General features: G+C 41.2%; 1 pseudogene; it reads right to left on the minus strand.

Annotated features, from left to right (window-relative positions):
• Positions 1-528: 528 nt before the first annotated feature.
• LOC110551926 (ubiquitin-ribosomal protein eL40 fusion protein-like) lies at positions 529-913 on the minus strand (annotated as a pseudogene).
• Positions 914-14,906: the final 13,993 nt, after the last annotated feature.

Below are 14,906 nucleotides of genomic sequence, written 5' to 3' on the forward strand. Positions count from 1 at the left end.
CAACATATGTGAAACTACAATTTTAGGTTGCAATTAAATATGCATCCAAGATGTAAAACAAAGACATTCGTCTCATCAGTATGCAAGTTTCCTCTCGTTTTTAGTAAATGGTAAAATTGTATACACTACAAAAAGTTTAAATTAGACATTTACTTACTTTTAATTTTTTTGAGAATTTGCTGCATCTGAACAGTATTCATAACTTTTCCACCGCTTTCGCTCTGTCTCAACAATATATCTGTAATATTGTTACATAATGCATATGTAATGATAACAAAGCAGCATTTGCACACTCACAGACAACTGGGGAGTCCATACAGTAGTGCTCATATGTGTTTGTAAGGCTGACCAGTTGGGACTGGATAACTTATCTGGATGCTCTTCCTTAAAGAAGTCTGATTAAGAAGAGTCTCTCTTTTTGTTTGTTTGTTTGTTTCTTTTTTTATTTTTTTCATATATATATTTTTTCCCAGTTGATGGAAGGGGACTTTATTTGGCCCCGGGGTCATGGGCACCTGTGGCCCAGCCTTATTTGACCTTCTTCTTGGGGTGCAGGTTGTTGGTGTGGCTGCACTTCTTGCAGCAGTTGGCTGCACGGGGGTGCAGGTGTGCATAGCACTGATCATCTTCTCACAGTTGTACTTCTGGGCCAGCTGACGGAGTGATGGTTCGATGATGCCGCTGCGCAGGCGCAGCACCAGGTGCAGGGTGGCCTCTTTCTGGATGTTGTAGCCAGACAGGGTGCTGCCATCCTCCATATGCTTGCCAGCAAATAGCAGCCTCTGCTGGTCAGGTCTTGGATCTTGGCCTTGACATTCTCAATGGTGTCACTGGGCCCAATCTCAAGAGTGATTGTCTTACCCGTCAGGGTCTTCAGGAAGATCTGCATGTTGGGGTCCCCTCGGCCTCCTCATTGAAGAGAAAGCTTATTTTTTAAATATTAATCACAGGTTATTTACTTTGTATCCCAGGCATAGCCCCCTCCCTCATTCCTTCCCAATCCCACCCTCCCTCCCTCATCTCCTCCCTGCCCCTTTCCAAGTCCACTGCTAGGGGAGGTCCTCCTCCCCTTCCACCTGACCCTAGCTTATCAGGTATCTTCAAGACTGGCTGCAATGTCCTCCTCTGTGGCCAAGCAAGGCTGTTCCTCCCTCAGGGGCGGGGAGAGGTAAAGGAGCCAGTCATTGAGTTCATGTCAGAAATAGTTCCTATTCTCCTTACTAGGGAAATCCACTTGGATACTGAGCTATCGTGGGCTACATCTGAACAGGGGTTCTAGGTTATATCCATACATGGTTCTTGGTTGGAGAAACAGTCTCATGGAGGAACTCATGCCCTGATATATTTTGTCCTTGTGAAGAAGAGTCTCTTAGCAGTCATTAATTCCTGTTGGTCTTCTTTTAGGGGTGGGGTCCTATGAGATTTCTTCCATCTGTGGCCATTATTGTCTTATTCAGGCCTTGTTTCATTGGTGCGGCTTCCCTTTTATATAAAGAAGACACTGGTTTGAAGCAGACACCGTTGGAGCAGATGCCCTTTTGAGATTGAAAAACCCTAATTAAGAAGACACCTTCATTAGATTGTCCTGTTGGCAAGCATGTGGGTCATTTTATTGATTGATGATTGATGTCAGTGATGCCACAACTAGAAAGTTGGTCCTTAAGGTATAAAAATGCAATCTGAGCAAGCCACGGGGAACAATCCAGTAAGCAGCATTCCTTCATGGCCTCTCCCTCAGCTCTTGCCTTCAGGTTCCTACCTTTAGTTCCCTCAATGATAGACTCTGATCAGGATGTGTAAGCTGACACAAACCCTTTCCTCTTCAAGATGCTCTTGGTGATGAGGCTTATTATACCACCAGAAAGCAAACCAAGCCAGCAATGTTCCCTGAGCATGATTTCCTTCCCATGGAGAAGGCCTTCAGTCACATTAGACAGCTGTGGGTTATCCCCAAGGTATGTCAGGAAATGTTTGACTTGTATGTGCATTTTACTCACTTACTTCATTGGAATCCTGTCAAAAAGTTCTTGAGGGAGAGGGGGTTGTGGGTGGAGAGAGTGTAAGAATCAGACTCACAGCAACATGCACGCTGGTTTCTCGTGACTGTGACTGTGTTTTAGAGTAAGGTGAAAGAGGATGGGCATTTTACAGAAGTTTCACTGGATTCACTTGCTTTATGAAAACTCTAGGATCCTTTCAGTACTCGGGGATTTCTACAATGTATTTATCCTTTTCAGACCATTTATGCTAAAACAGCCTTTTAAAAATATCGAATTTCTGAAACCCAGCACTGTTTATTATATATGTCTGGAATTACTGTCTTATTTTTGGTCTTTATTTGAGCTCCTCTTCCTAGCATAATAAGCAGATACCCTTGGTCCATCACAGTTCATGTGCAAGATGGTAATTTTATCAAGAATATGTACTCCAACCAAGAGAAGTTGTTCTCAACTAAAGAAAAATTCACATTGAAACTTTCTGGAATACATAAGAATGACCCTCACGAAGTCCCCTGGTAATGGGAAACACGGAACCCAAACTGGACATTTTCTATAATCCGGCAAGGCTCCCAGCAGTTGGGACTGGACATCATCCCAGCTACAAAACCTTTGGCCTGCAAGCTGTCCTGCCTGCAACACGTGCTGGGGAAATGGTGGTGCAGGGCTTGTGGAAGTAGCCAGCCGATGGCTGGTCCAACTTGAGTCTCATGCCTGACCCTGAGTGGGTGGCCAGGAACAAGAGGCAGGGCAGCTCAGAGACCCAGAAGAGAACCGAATATGACTGGCTAATGAAATGATCCCTAATGAAATTCTGCTATACTCATAGATAGGTGCCTAGCCCAATTGTCACCAGACGTGAGGTGAAGCCAGGAGAACCCCAAAGAAGAGGGAGAGGAAGGATCGAGGGAGCCAGAGGGGTTGAAGACACCATGAGAACAAGGCCCGCAGAATCAGTGAAGCAGGGCTCATTGTCACTCATGGAGACAATCACAAACCCTGTATGGATCTGAGCCAGGGCCTCTGCACACACGTTATAGTTGTGTTGTTGGTGTTCTTGTGGGTCCCTGACAGTGGAAGTGGAGAGTACTTCCTGACTGGTTGCCTAGACCAGCCTTAATATTAGGGTTTGTGTCTAGTCTTATTGTAATTTGTTATGCTATGTTCAGTTAATATGCCTGGGAGGCTTCCCCTCTCCCTCCCCACACTTTTTTTTTTTCCAAAATGGAGGAGGAGCGGATCTAGGGGAGAGAGGAGGTAGGGGAAATAGTGCTGGGCAGATAACGCGTGTAAAAAATAAAAATCAAGATTAAAATTAAAAGCCCAGAAGAACATTTACGTGACTTCCTATCTGTATTTATTATTAAATACATGAAATAGCCTTTCATTTATTTAATAAATGCGTGCCACAAACTTATGTAGGTTGTTTGCAAATATCAACTCACCTAAACTGCAAAACAAAGGTTTTACCATAGGTTTTTATCTTGGAATCCCATTTGCATGCTGAAAAACCAAGGCACAAGAAGACTGTAATCTTTTGTTCAAGGACCTTAGCTGTGAAAGCTAGGGCTTGGCTTCAGCCTGCAAAGTTTGGCCACCCTCTTACTTCTCTGTCTGTGGCATATTTTTTTTTAAATAGATTTAAAAGCACGTGTTTTCTGAGTCTTTTTAAAGATTTAGGAACAATTTATGTTTCTGAGGATGTTTCTATCTTTGAGTTTGAATGTGTTGTTCTGGTTTGTAGATCAGTTTGTACTCTTTGTGGCCTCTCTCATAAAACCTTTAGTGGTGGTATTGAAAGGATGACTTAGAGGTGATGCCGCAACACGTGAATTAAAACCTGGGAGCTACATGACAGGAAGTCCAGTGAAGGGATTTTTTAAACTATTGTTTGTATTTCTTAATATTTAATACTGAATGATTAGCAAACACACTAATAATCTCCTGAAGTTTGTGTGTGTGTGTGTGTGTTCTGGAGTTAGAACGTGGGGCTTTGTCAACATTTTAGTTCTGATTGTAGTTTAGCTCATTCTCCTAACCAAATCTGTGTTAACCAGAGCCAGTAATTTCAGACTTGCTTCAATTTGATGTCTACTGCATTTCCTCAGTGTACCGGTAGGTGGCGCTGCAAGTTATTAACGGAAAATCGCAAGAGAAGGCGCTAACAGCTAAGAAATGAATCCCTGGGCTCCTGAGTGTTGTTTACATTTTAAGGCATATTGTTATTTAGCGTTTTGGCATCTCTGGTTTTGGAGCTTAAACTAGTCTGTTTTATTTTAAATTATTCCAGGTTATTCATAAGGAAAACATCTAAAGGTCCTGAAAGGTTAAGCCAGAAGTTCCCATAGCAGCAAACTACCAATTTCACTCCTACGTCACACTGTGAAAATACTTACAGCACTGAACTTTCGTCAATAACCTTAGACCTTCACATTTCCAAGCTAAAAAAAGACTATGAAATTCCAGCCAGGGCGCTGAGAACTCAAGCGATGTTACTGTCAAGTCTAGGCTTCTCAAAGTGAAGGGCTGCCGAGAGTATATGACGTGGCTTACAGCTGCCGGGCAGCAGGGCCACCTCCCCTTTTCTGGAAGTAATGATGAATTCAGTCACCCTTCCGAGTGCAGATCTCCTCGACGTCCTGCCGAAGCTGCCACTTCCTCCTGAAACTTTGCCGCTCCTGTAGACCGTTATCTTTGGGGAAAATGCACACTTACGTTTCTGCCAGGTGTTTCGCAAGCCCAATTACGTACATTAGATTCCTCATTTTGACATAAATTATACCAAGTCTGTGACAGAGTGAATGATAGCCTTGTGTAATCCGGGGTGTTTCACGAGTCTTGAAGTGGTCTTTATTGTCGTGAATGCAGAGGAATATTTGTTTTACGTTCTAAGACCCTTTGTGAATGTAAATAAAAGTCCCATGTAGCTGTTCACATACTTTTGATTGCGCATCTGATTTTTTTTTCTTTAGAATAAATTTATACCGGTTTAATTGGAAAAACTCTCACCGGAATCATGAAGCTAGTGTGTGGGGAAATTTCTTCTGGCAGGCTGCTCTGAGAGGTGGGGCCACGTCTCTAGCCTGTCATTTGAGAAGGTGCCGAGCGATTAACGGGTAAACGACTGGGAGACGTTAGCAGTGGATGAAAATCTAAAATCAGTAGCCACACATGGCCGGTAGGGCTGGAGCAGCCCTGACAGTGACGTAACTTCTCCAGAATCGGAAAACTTTTTAATGGGAAGCAGTGACCAAGATGACACAAGCTGGGAGGCCAGCTCCGCGAGCCGAGGCTGCGGCTCCAGACATATTTGAGAACTGTGAGCTCTCCAGAGGTTGGATTTTGTCAACCTGACTGCACCGAGGAACGCCGAGGCCACTAGCAAAGGACACCTTTGAGCGTGATGGTGAAGGTGATTTCTGCGATCACCGAGAAGGGGCAGCGACCTAAGGGAAGGACTCAGCTTGCGTGTGGGTGGTACCATCCAACAGGCTGGTCTCCTGGATGAAATGAGAACCAGCTAGGGCTTGCAGTTCCTTTCTTCCTGTGCTCGAGTGTTGGTTCGTGCTGCTGAGCCTATACACTTCTGACCCTGGTTTCCTCAGTCTTCTAGTGCGGACTCATACTAACAACTCTCCAGGGAGCCTCTAACTCTTCTGTCTTGGGCCTCAGCTGCATAATTGGTTCCCTTTTTTCTGAGGCTTTCGGCTTCTTGGGCTTAGCTGCTGCTGGGTGACGTGAATTTTCCAAATGCAGATGACCGTTATTGCATTCTGCCGCTTCCAATCACACACATCTCCTCTATAATCATATATAAGTATGTGCATATAAATATACACTCTATTGGTTCTGTTCCTCTAGAGAATGCTGACTAATACTTCTGTACTTCCCTGGGCCTGTTATAGCCTTTTACGAGCTCAGGTATTTCAAAATAGATTGAACTTTCCATCATTTACCATAAAATCTTTGAAAAATTTATAATAAGAATTTTCAGTAGTGAAAGTATTTTTTTCCCCCCGGGCTGGAGAATTTCCAAAGGCTGTTTCACCGTGCTAGCTAGAACTGTAACTTTATAGCCCTCACAATCAGTGCGATAACCCTGCAGACTGGGCAGCAGCAGTCACGATAAAGCCTGTCTTCTCTCATTCCTACAGTCTTCCCAACAATAATTCAGGAGTTATGAGACCGTGATTCATGTTTTAGCCATGTTCAGGCAAGAAACTGGTAAGTGCTTAGAATACTTTTGCTCTCTGGACTCACTCAACTTATTACTGCCGTATAAGTTGATGTCTGGATCCCATGCTGTCTTCAGAAGCTAGTGCCCCATGCCACCTGCCATCTTTCCAGACAGTGGTCTCAGCAACAGATTAACGGCAAATGTGAATTTTCTTTGCTTCGCCTAAATCACGAGTTCAAAGTAAACTGGACAGTTCTCTTTTGGCTCACATTTAATATTTGAGGACTGCTAGAATATAGTCACCACAGACTGGCTGTGTAGTTCAATGGTAGAATGTTTGCTTAGGGCCTCATCCAAGCTAAGAAAGCATTCTACCACAAAAGCCTAGATATGGAATAGGTACACACACACACACACACACACACACACACACACACACACCACACACTCCCTACATGCATGCATTCTTGTCATTGCTGTAACAGATACAGTTGTACACACTCTGGTATGTGGATATTATATTCAGCATCAGACCAAAAGGAAATCTCCCTGTTTGCAGTATGGACAGAGCTAGATGACATTGTGCTAATGATGATCCAGACAGAGAAAGAAAAACACCACATGATTTCATTCATAATGTGTTATTAAAGCAAATTCAAAGAAGCAGAGAATAAAATGGTGGGTCTAGAGATGAGGGTTAGGAGGAGTGGGATGCTGTCCAAAAGGTATGAAGCGTCACTTGTGTAGGGCGTGTTATAGAGATCTAACAGACAGCATGGGGACATTTTCTTAAGTTTTCTCACCACAAGACAAAGATATTGATGGGACCTTAGCTCATCTGTAGTGATTGCTTCGCCATAGGTACCTTAAAACAAAAACAAAAACAAAAACAAAAAAAAAAACAACAACATCATTTTCTGTGCCTTAACCATATAACACCGGCACTCAAACCATTTTACTGGGTAAATACTATTCAAATATCTTGCCACCTTGTTACTCTTTTCTAAACTTGAGGTTCACAGAAGCAAAAGCGCACCACGGTTTTGTGTATAGAAACCAGTTTAAAAATTATGCCATGTGCCATACCTATTCATTGGACACCATTTTGGTAGTTTGCCTTTCTTATTAATGGGTAGCACTTGACTGAATCAATTTGTCTCGACTTATTTATGAAAGCTATAGTGCTGTCATTGAAGATGCTAAGGTGTTTTACAGTTTCTGTATTTTGTGAATGAAACGTTAATCCATGCATATTTCCGTAGATAGAAATACTGATTTCTTTTGATCACACGCTCAGGTTTGGAATTGTTAGGTCAAGGAGTGTCAGATTTTGTGCCCTGAATTTTGTATTATCAGCTGTGCAATAAATAGTATGTAACTCTCTATGAGTTCTGTAAGCAGGCGCTTGATCCAATCAGGAACTCTCTGTCAGCTTAACTAATGACAGAAGGGAAAGTTTTATATTTGTTCAACATGAGAGAGTCTTAAATTATCATTACATACACACCACAAAGTGTGTAGAACATTTGGTAGCCTCTCTTTAGAAAAACTGTAATAACCCCCATCTTTGACAGAGTTGTTTTACGCACTGAAATGTATACAGTAAGAGGAAGGCAAGCAATTGATTCCTCATTTACTTGTACACTGTAATTAGCTAAGAAAGAAACAAATCAACTCAAAGCCAACTTCCATAGTGTATCCACGCACAGAAATTGATTGCGGATTTGAATTTGCTGAACAAAAAGTGAAGCTAGCTAATCTCAATTTGTATTTCATTGAGTAAATGTCAGCTATTGATTCCTGCTGCTTCCTGCTGGAGAGGCAACAGGCCTGTCATTCCTTAAGGTGGCAGGGCAGTCACTGTGCTATTGAATTAGGTGTGGGCTCGGCGTTTCACTTGATTGAGGAAGATGAAATACTTAGCAATAGTGGAAGGAGAACCCTCGGCCGGCTGCCCCTTCTTTCAGACACTTAACTCATCTTGATTTAATGCTCATTGATTCTCATCGGTGGATGTTGTACAGATCGAGCCCTTTTGTGATGGGAAGTTAGAAGATTGGGATAAAGCTCACTTTACAGGCCAGCTCCATGCTCTCACGAGTGCTTGAACCCTTGACAATGCAACATTACATTTGAAGAGAATGGTTTGACCTGTGTGTTACAGAACAGGTTTCCATAGCCCGCCTGTTTTCTCTCAAGGAGCGATCCATGCTGCCATTGTCACAGGATCTGTAAGCTTTTGACAACGTGCAGTGCCTTCTGCCCTGGCACAACACAGAATGTTTGAACACCAATGTTTATGTAAAATGTGACCTGAAGTGACAGAAAGAAAGTCTTCTTTTTTTTTCTCGAAAGAAATGCCACAACTCCATTCATGACCTCCATCTCTTTCTCTCTTTACATACAACATGTGAATAACAGGACTTATGCACTGGGGTTTTGTGATGGCTGACAGACAGAAGTAGTAGGTGTAGGTGCATAGAGCAATGCCTTCTTATTAGTGATATCACAATGTTTTTCTTCTTGTTGAAATATAGTTTTCATTCTAAATAATGCCATATTTTTACTTCTGTCTTTTATCTCAAGTACATTTAATTTTCCATCCCCCTTTTGGCTACTATCATAACCTTTAAAATGAAAATTATTTAATATTTTATTTATTTTTAGATGTTTTGTATGTGAGCATATTTGTTTTTGTACCTTACCTGCGTTTCTCCTCTTTTTTTTCCTCCTTTGCCTGATAATTTTCTTTGTTCCAATAGACAAGTTTCCTCCCACATTCATTTATATGCTCATCACTCATTCATTTTTATGGCTGAAAAAATTTTCATGGAGTGTATATGGCAAATTTTTCTCATTCATCCCCCTTTGGCTGCACTTCCAGGTTGGTTGGCTAACTTAACTCGTGTTCATAATGCAGCAGTAAACACGGTATACAGGTATCTCTGAAAGGTTTACTTGGAGACATTCAGGTAAATAGAAAGATGTGGGATAGCTGGACCATCCATTTTAGTATACACACACACACACACACACACACACACACACACACACACACACTCACATTGTTTTTTGAAGACAGGGCTTCTCTGTGCAGCCTTGGCTGTCATGAACTGACTTTGTAGACCAGGCTGACCTTGAACTCAGAGAGAGTTGCCTGCATCTGACTCCCCCAGTGCTAGGATTCCAGGCATGCACCACCATGCTCGGCTACTTTAATTTTTTAAACTAACTTTTCAAACTGATCAGCAATAAAGAATTAAATTCCCAAAGGACACAACAAATGTTTGGGGGAGAAAATGTCTTTTCCTGTAGGTGTGGCTGTCCTGGAACTCACAGTGTATAGTCCAGGCTAGCCTCAGATTCTTGATTATCCTGCCTCAGCTTCTGGAATGGTGGAATTACAGGTGTGAGACACAGAAGTCCTCAGTAGGAAGGTATCTTACAGTGCTTCTCTTATAGCTACAGTTGGTTATACTGTCTATGTTTACATTTCAAGCCAGCAGAGATCTTCACAGACATATAAGTATATTTGTGTGGAAATATAAGCATTTAGTAATATAAACAGTATTTTTTTCTTTAAGAATCTTAACAATCTCACAAAACATGTTATCTTCACCTACCTTGTCATGTATTAATATGCTATTTAAATAAGCCCAGAAGTCATCCAGTTCTCACCTCAGATACTCCCATAATGCACTTGTGGCAACCACCTTCAGGAAGCATGAAGTAACTGAGAGCAAAGGATCTACTTCCCATTCAGGTTTGTAGCTGGAGATAGGATGGTTGGGGGAGGCATTTGTAAGTAATAGGGAATTCTTCTGGGAAGGACTTTAATGTGGAGCCAGGAAGCTTATAGCAATTTCCTACTGTACTAGTCAGGGTTCTCTAGAGTAACAGAACTTATACCATAGGAAAAAACTATATTCTATATATATTCCATATATACTCACATATATGAAATCATCACATAAAACATTATATAAAACCATTATATATATATGAAATCTATTAGAATGACTTGCAGGCTCTCATCCAGCTAATCCAACAATGACTGCCTATAAATGAAAATTTCAAGAATCCAGCAGTTGCTCAGTCCAAAGACTAGATAGATGTCTTAGCTGGTCTTTGTTATACATTGAAATCCTGGAGAAGTGTGCTTTAATGCCAGAGAAAGAGTAGACATGCTAGCAAGGTGAGTGCAAGCAGGCAAAGAGTAAAGCTTCCTTCTTCCATGTCCTTATAGGCTTCCAACAGAAGGTGTGGGCTAGATTAAGTGTGTCTTCCTGCCTCAAGAACAAGAACTAGAAATGGATCTTTCTATTTCAAATTAAGTTAAAATCCCTCATAGATATACCCTCTATGTTTGGATTTTAGTTGATTCCAGATGTACTCAAGCTGACAGTTAAGAATAGCCATCCCATCTACTTAAGATCCAGTAGAAGTACAAACATTTACAAACGTTTGTTAGACATCTCCTGTATCCTTTTTGCTTTTATTTTCTGCTCCAGTCTCACTGGTCCATGTCCTCCAGAGCAGAGATGGAACAGTCAATGTAGGCAGACAGTTCAAGCTGTGATTTCTTTTAGATGGCCCTAAGGCCAGCATACACTTGAAGTTTAGAGAGAGAGGTCCCTGGAGTGAGCGCTTCATTGTTTCGCCCTATCATTTCATTTTCCGTGTAGGCTTTTCCTCCAGGAGAGACTAGTGTGCATGCCTAAAAATACCCATCCTAGCGTTTAAGCTGTAAGGGAATTGTGATTTTCATTTTATGCATCAATACCATGAGGCTTGATTGATTGGTTCTTTTGATTCTCCTTCCCAGAGAAGGATCTGTTTCTTGTGTTGCATAATCAGGGCCCAGAGTCTGTGTTCCTGAGAGCTGGGCCATATAATACGGCCAGCTGACAAAGATAATAAGTGCATATCTCTGAGGCGTTCTACGGAACAGCTGTCTGCTCCTTTCCCAGGCAACATTTCCCTCCTATTTCTGTACTAGCCAGAGCATAGGGTGTTCAGGTGAATGTCCATAGCAGGCTTGTGGTGGAGTAGTAACTAATGTACTGTGGATCTCTATTTGTACAGCCATACCAAATGATAGCTGCCATGATTGTTTCCTCTGCATATAAGAAAACTGAAGTAAAATTACTACTACAGATCCTAGACCCAGAGTGTGGCAGAGCTTCAATGCCAGGCCGTACCTCCTGGCTCAGCACACATGTAACCTTACCCGCAACCTTTCTTTCCTTCAGTGTGTTAGTTTTTTATCTAGTTATGTCTAGAGGTCTAGAAATCCAAGCACTCACTTAGAAGTTTCTGTGTTTAGGTCCACAGGGGTAAATAAACATCTGGAAGGCATGTTCACCCACTGGATGCTGTGACCTGTTACCTGGCTGAGCATCCTTCATCCATCATGATGGCTCCTGCTAGACAGGACAGGTCCTGTAACAGGAAACACTTCTCCCCCTCTCATTGTCACTTTCTTTGAGGCATGCTACTGTTCAGAGCCCTGTCGAGATTCTTATTAAAAAAGAAAGATATCGTGCAGCTTACATTAATTTTTTTTCTATAGCAAAGTGTGGGTTCTTGCAACTTTCTCAAGGGATTTTGATTTTCCATGACTGCTGGCAAATTCAATTTTTGAGTTTTACATAAAACACTAGAAAATAGTGGTCTGGTTAGAGGTTATACTTGTAATGCAATGATCCTTTGATGCGACTTCACTGGTTTGCAACCAATTTTTCTTTACTGTAATCTTTAAGCCACCAGCTTTCTAACATAAAGCCATTTTAAAAAATATAGTGTCTAAAATGCTTGACTTTCTTTTGTCTTCCTCCTTCTGATTATGGAGATGCTATCTGACGTGTTTTTATGATGCTTGTTAAAAGGGGGAACATTTGCTAGAGCCGAGACAATAGCAGAATTTGTTTTGAAATTTCTCAGGGCACCATAATATGTTGTTAAGGCAACATATTATATACCCAATTAATTCTGTAATGCCTTTGATGACACCATACCTTGTGTGTGTGTGTGTGTGTGTGTGTATGCATGGTATCTCTGTGTGTGTTTCTGTGTTTCTGTGTGTGTTTGTGTGTCTATGTATCTCTGTGTGTGTGTCTTTATAGTGTGTGTATGGATGGATCCTACTTTTTATATAGATCATTATATATGTAATTTACATAATGATCATTGTATATGTAGTTTATGTTAATTAACTCTAAGATGATGTGGATTTTTAGACTATTCTTTCAGTTTCTGCTTCAGTCTCTGTTTTCCAGTTTCTTATTCCCTCCATTTTGCAGACAGCTAACATTCCTTACTCACTAGTACTTCTCTAGTGTTGAAACTAAAGCAAACAGGTGCATAAAGTCCAATGCACAATTTTGGTTTCTTTTGTGATTTGCCTAACAAAGTATGTGAGCAACAAACACACTTCGTGCGTTAGTCGAGAAACAGCCATTTTTGGGTATGGAGCTCCACTTTTCACCGTTTTCCCAAACACCTGAAATAATCTGGGCTAGGGTATAGATTTAAGTAAGATATTTCTGTCATTGATATGAAAATCTTTTTCTTGAACAGTGTATTATTTTATGCCTTAGGGCCCAGTCACCCGTTTATACCATTCAACTAATTGTCCCTGTTCCTTCAGCGTGTGAAGCTAAACTTGGGTAGTAATGATCTACATGTCCAAGATAGTGAGCATAGAATGCCTCAGAGCTGTTGAGGACAAAAGTCACACTTACAAACTCCATTTCACCAAACAAATACAGAAAATGGAAAGAGTCCAGTTTAATGGCATGAAAGTTTTTTTTTTTTTTTAAATAACTATTTTGGCTTGAAGGAAGCAAATGAAGGAAGGGGATTATTTAAGAATGCGTCATAATCTGAGGGTTAGTAAGTTCATTTACTTGGGTTTCTTTGTGAGAAAAGAAAAAAGGCAGGTCATAAAAGGCATGTTCCACCAACCCTGAAACTTGTCTTTGGACTTGTAAAGCTTCTGTTCTGAGTTTTCCTTCTTGTTCATCACCTGTTCTTCCCAGAAAGGGAGGTGGCTTCCCGGTCTGGGGACAGATGGAGGCCCAGCTGTGTGTCAAAAGGCATCTTTTCTGTAACCATCTTCTCTCTGCTTGGTGAGTGCCCATCAAATGGCACCCCACAGCCTGTTGTAAAGAAATGGATTTTCACTGTCACGTATGGGAAAGGGCTTGGGTGGTTTGGGATTGGGAAGGACAAACCATGACTTCATTTCACATGCTTTCCTTTTTTTTCCTTACTTTTTATCCCACTTAAGATGGGATAGAGTTAGGGGGTATTCAAATCTTCTGTACAATCTGTGCAAAGGGAAAGTGGATCAACCTTGATCACATCCATTTCTAGTGACGGGGATGATGTTGAGGACCACAGCCAGTCTTCATCTCTAATGCATCTTTAAGTGCAAAGGAGACAAACAACATAGAAACAAGCATACCTGTACATCTATGATCCCTCTGACAAACTGGATGATTCATTTTAATCTTTCCATTTCTACCTTCAGGGGATTAGCTGATAGGCATGGAGGCCACGCATTCTTCTGGATATCTTAGATGGCATCTAAAATACACATCATGGACCTGTATACCTAGAGTGAATTGTCTTCCCCAGGACCTGGCTCTGTCTGAGTACCAGCATGTGGGAAACTAGTGAGACTTAGTGAATCCACATTGTACTGACAGTACTGGTCTTTTCTTTTTTCTCTTTGCTTTCTTTCTTTCTTTCTTTCTTTCTTTCTTTCTTTCTTTCTTTCTTTCTTTCTTTCTTTCCTTCCTTCCTTCCTTCCTTCCTTCCTTCCTTCCTTCCTTCCTTCCTTCCTTTCTTTCTTTCTTTTTTCCTTCTTTCTTTCTTTTTTCATTTATTTATATATTTATTCACTTTACATACTGATCACATACCCTCCTCTCCTCTTGGTACCAACCCTTCCACCCTCTTTCCCCTTTCCCCCATATCTTTCTTCTCAGAGAAGGGAGTCCCCCAAGCTCCCCATCACGTGCCATTCCCCCTCCACACACACCACTTCATGTATCATCAGGACTAACCACTTCTTCTTCCACTGAGGCCAGACACAGCTGCCCAGCTAGAGGAAAGTGATCCAATAGCAGGTAACTGTGTCCATATCAGTTAGAGGATAGGGGTCTTCGTAACCATCTCTCTTGTTTGTCCTTTTGGCTCTTATATTCTGAGACTGTATTATATATTATGTAAATTCAAGCTCAGAGTTATTTTATTTTTCTGACAGGCTGTTTTATCTCTTTGGTAGATTGTCTCTTTTATCATAATATTTCTATTTATATCTTCTAATGCTTATTTGAAGGTTTAAATGATCAATTATAGAAAACACATAGCATGAACACTGCCATCTTAGCCATTTATGTTGAAGTCATCACTATTATAATACTGTTGTTAGAAAGCGTGTGTCAGTGTGTGTGTGTGTGTGTGTGTGTGTGTGTGTGTGTGTGTGTGTAACATGTGTGTTCCAGGACAGTGTGTGTAGGTCACAGAGCAACTTTAGCAGCTGATTCTTTCCTTTAACAGTTGATTCTGGGATCAAAGTTAGGTCATTGGTCTTGCATATCCAGTGTTTTTATCCTCAGTCATCGTCTTGCTAGCTATAGTCTTAACTATTTTTAAGGGTACAGCTCACTAGTATGAAGTATATTCACATAGAAAAGCTTATTTACTAAAATCATAATATATGT

Source organism: Meriones unguiculatus, chromosome 9 (genome assembly GCF_030254825.1).
Source record: "Meriones unguiculatus strain TT.TT164.6M chromosome 9, Bangor_MerUng_6.1, whole genome shotgun sequence".
In the NCBI taxonomy this organism is placed as follows: Eukaryota; Metazoa; Chordata; class Mammalia; order Rodentia; family Muridae; genus Meriones; species Meriones unguiculatus.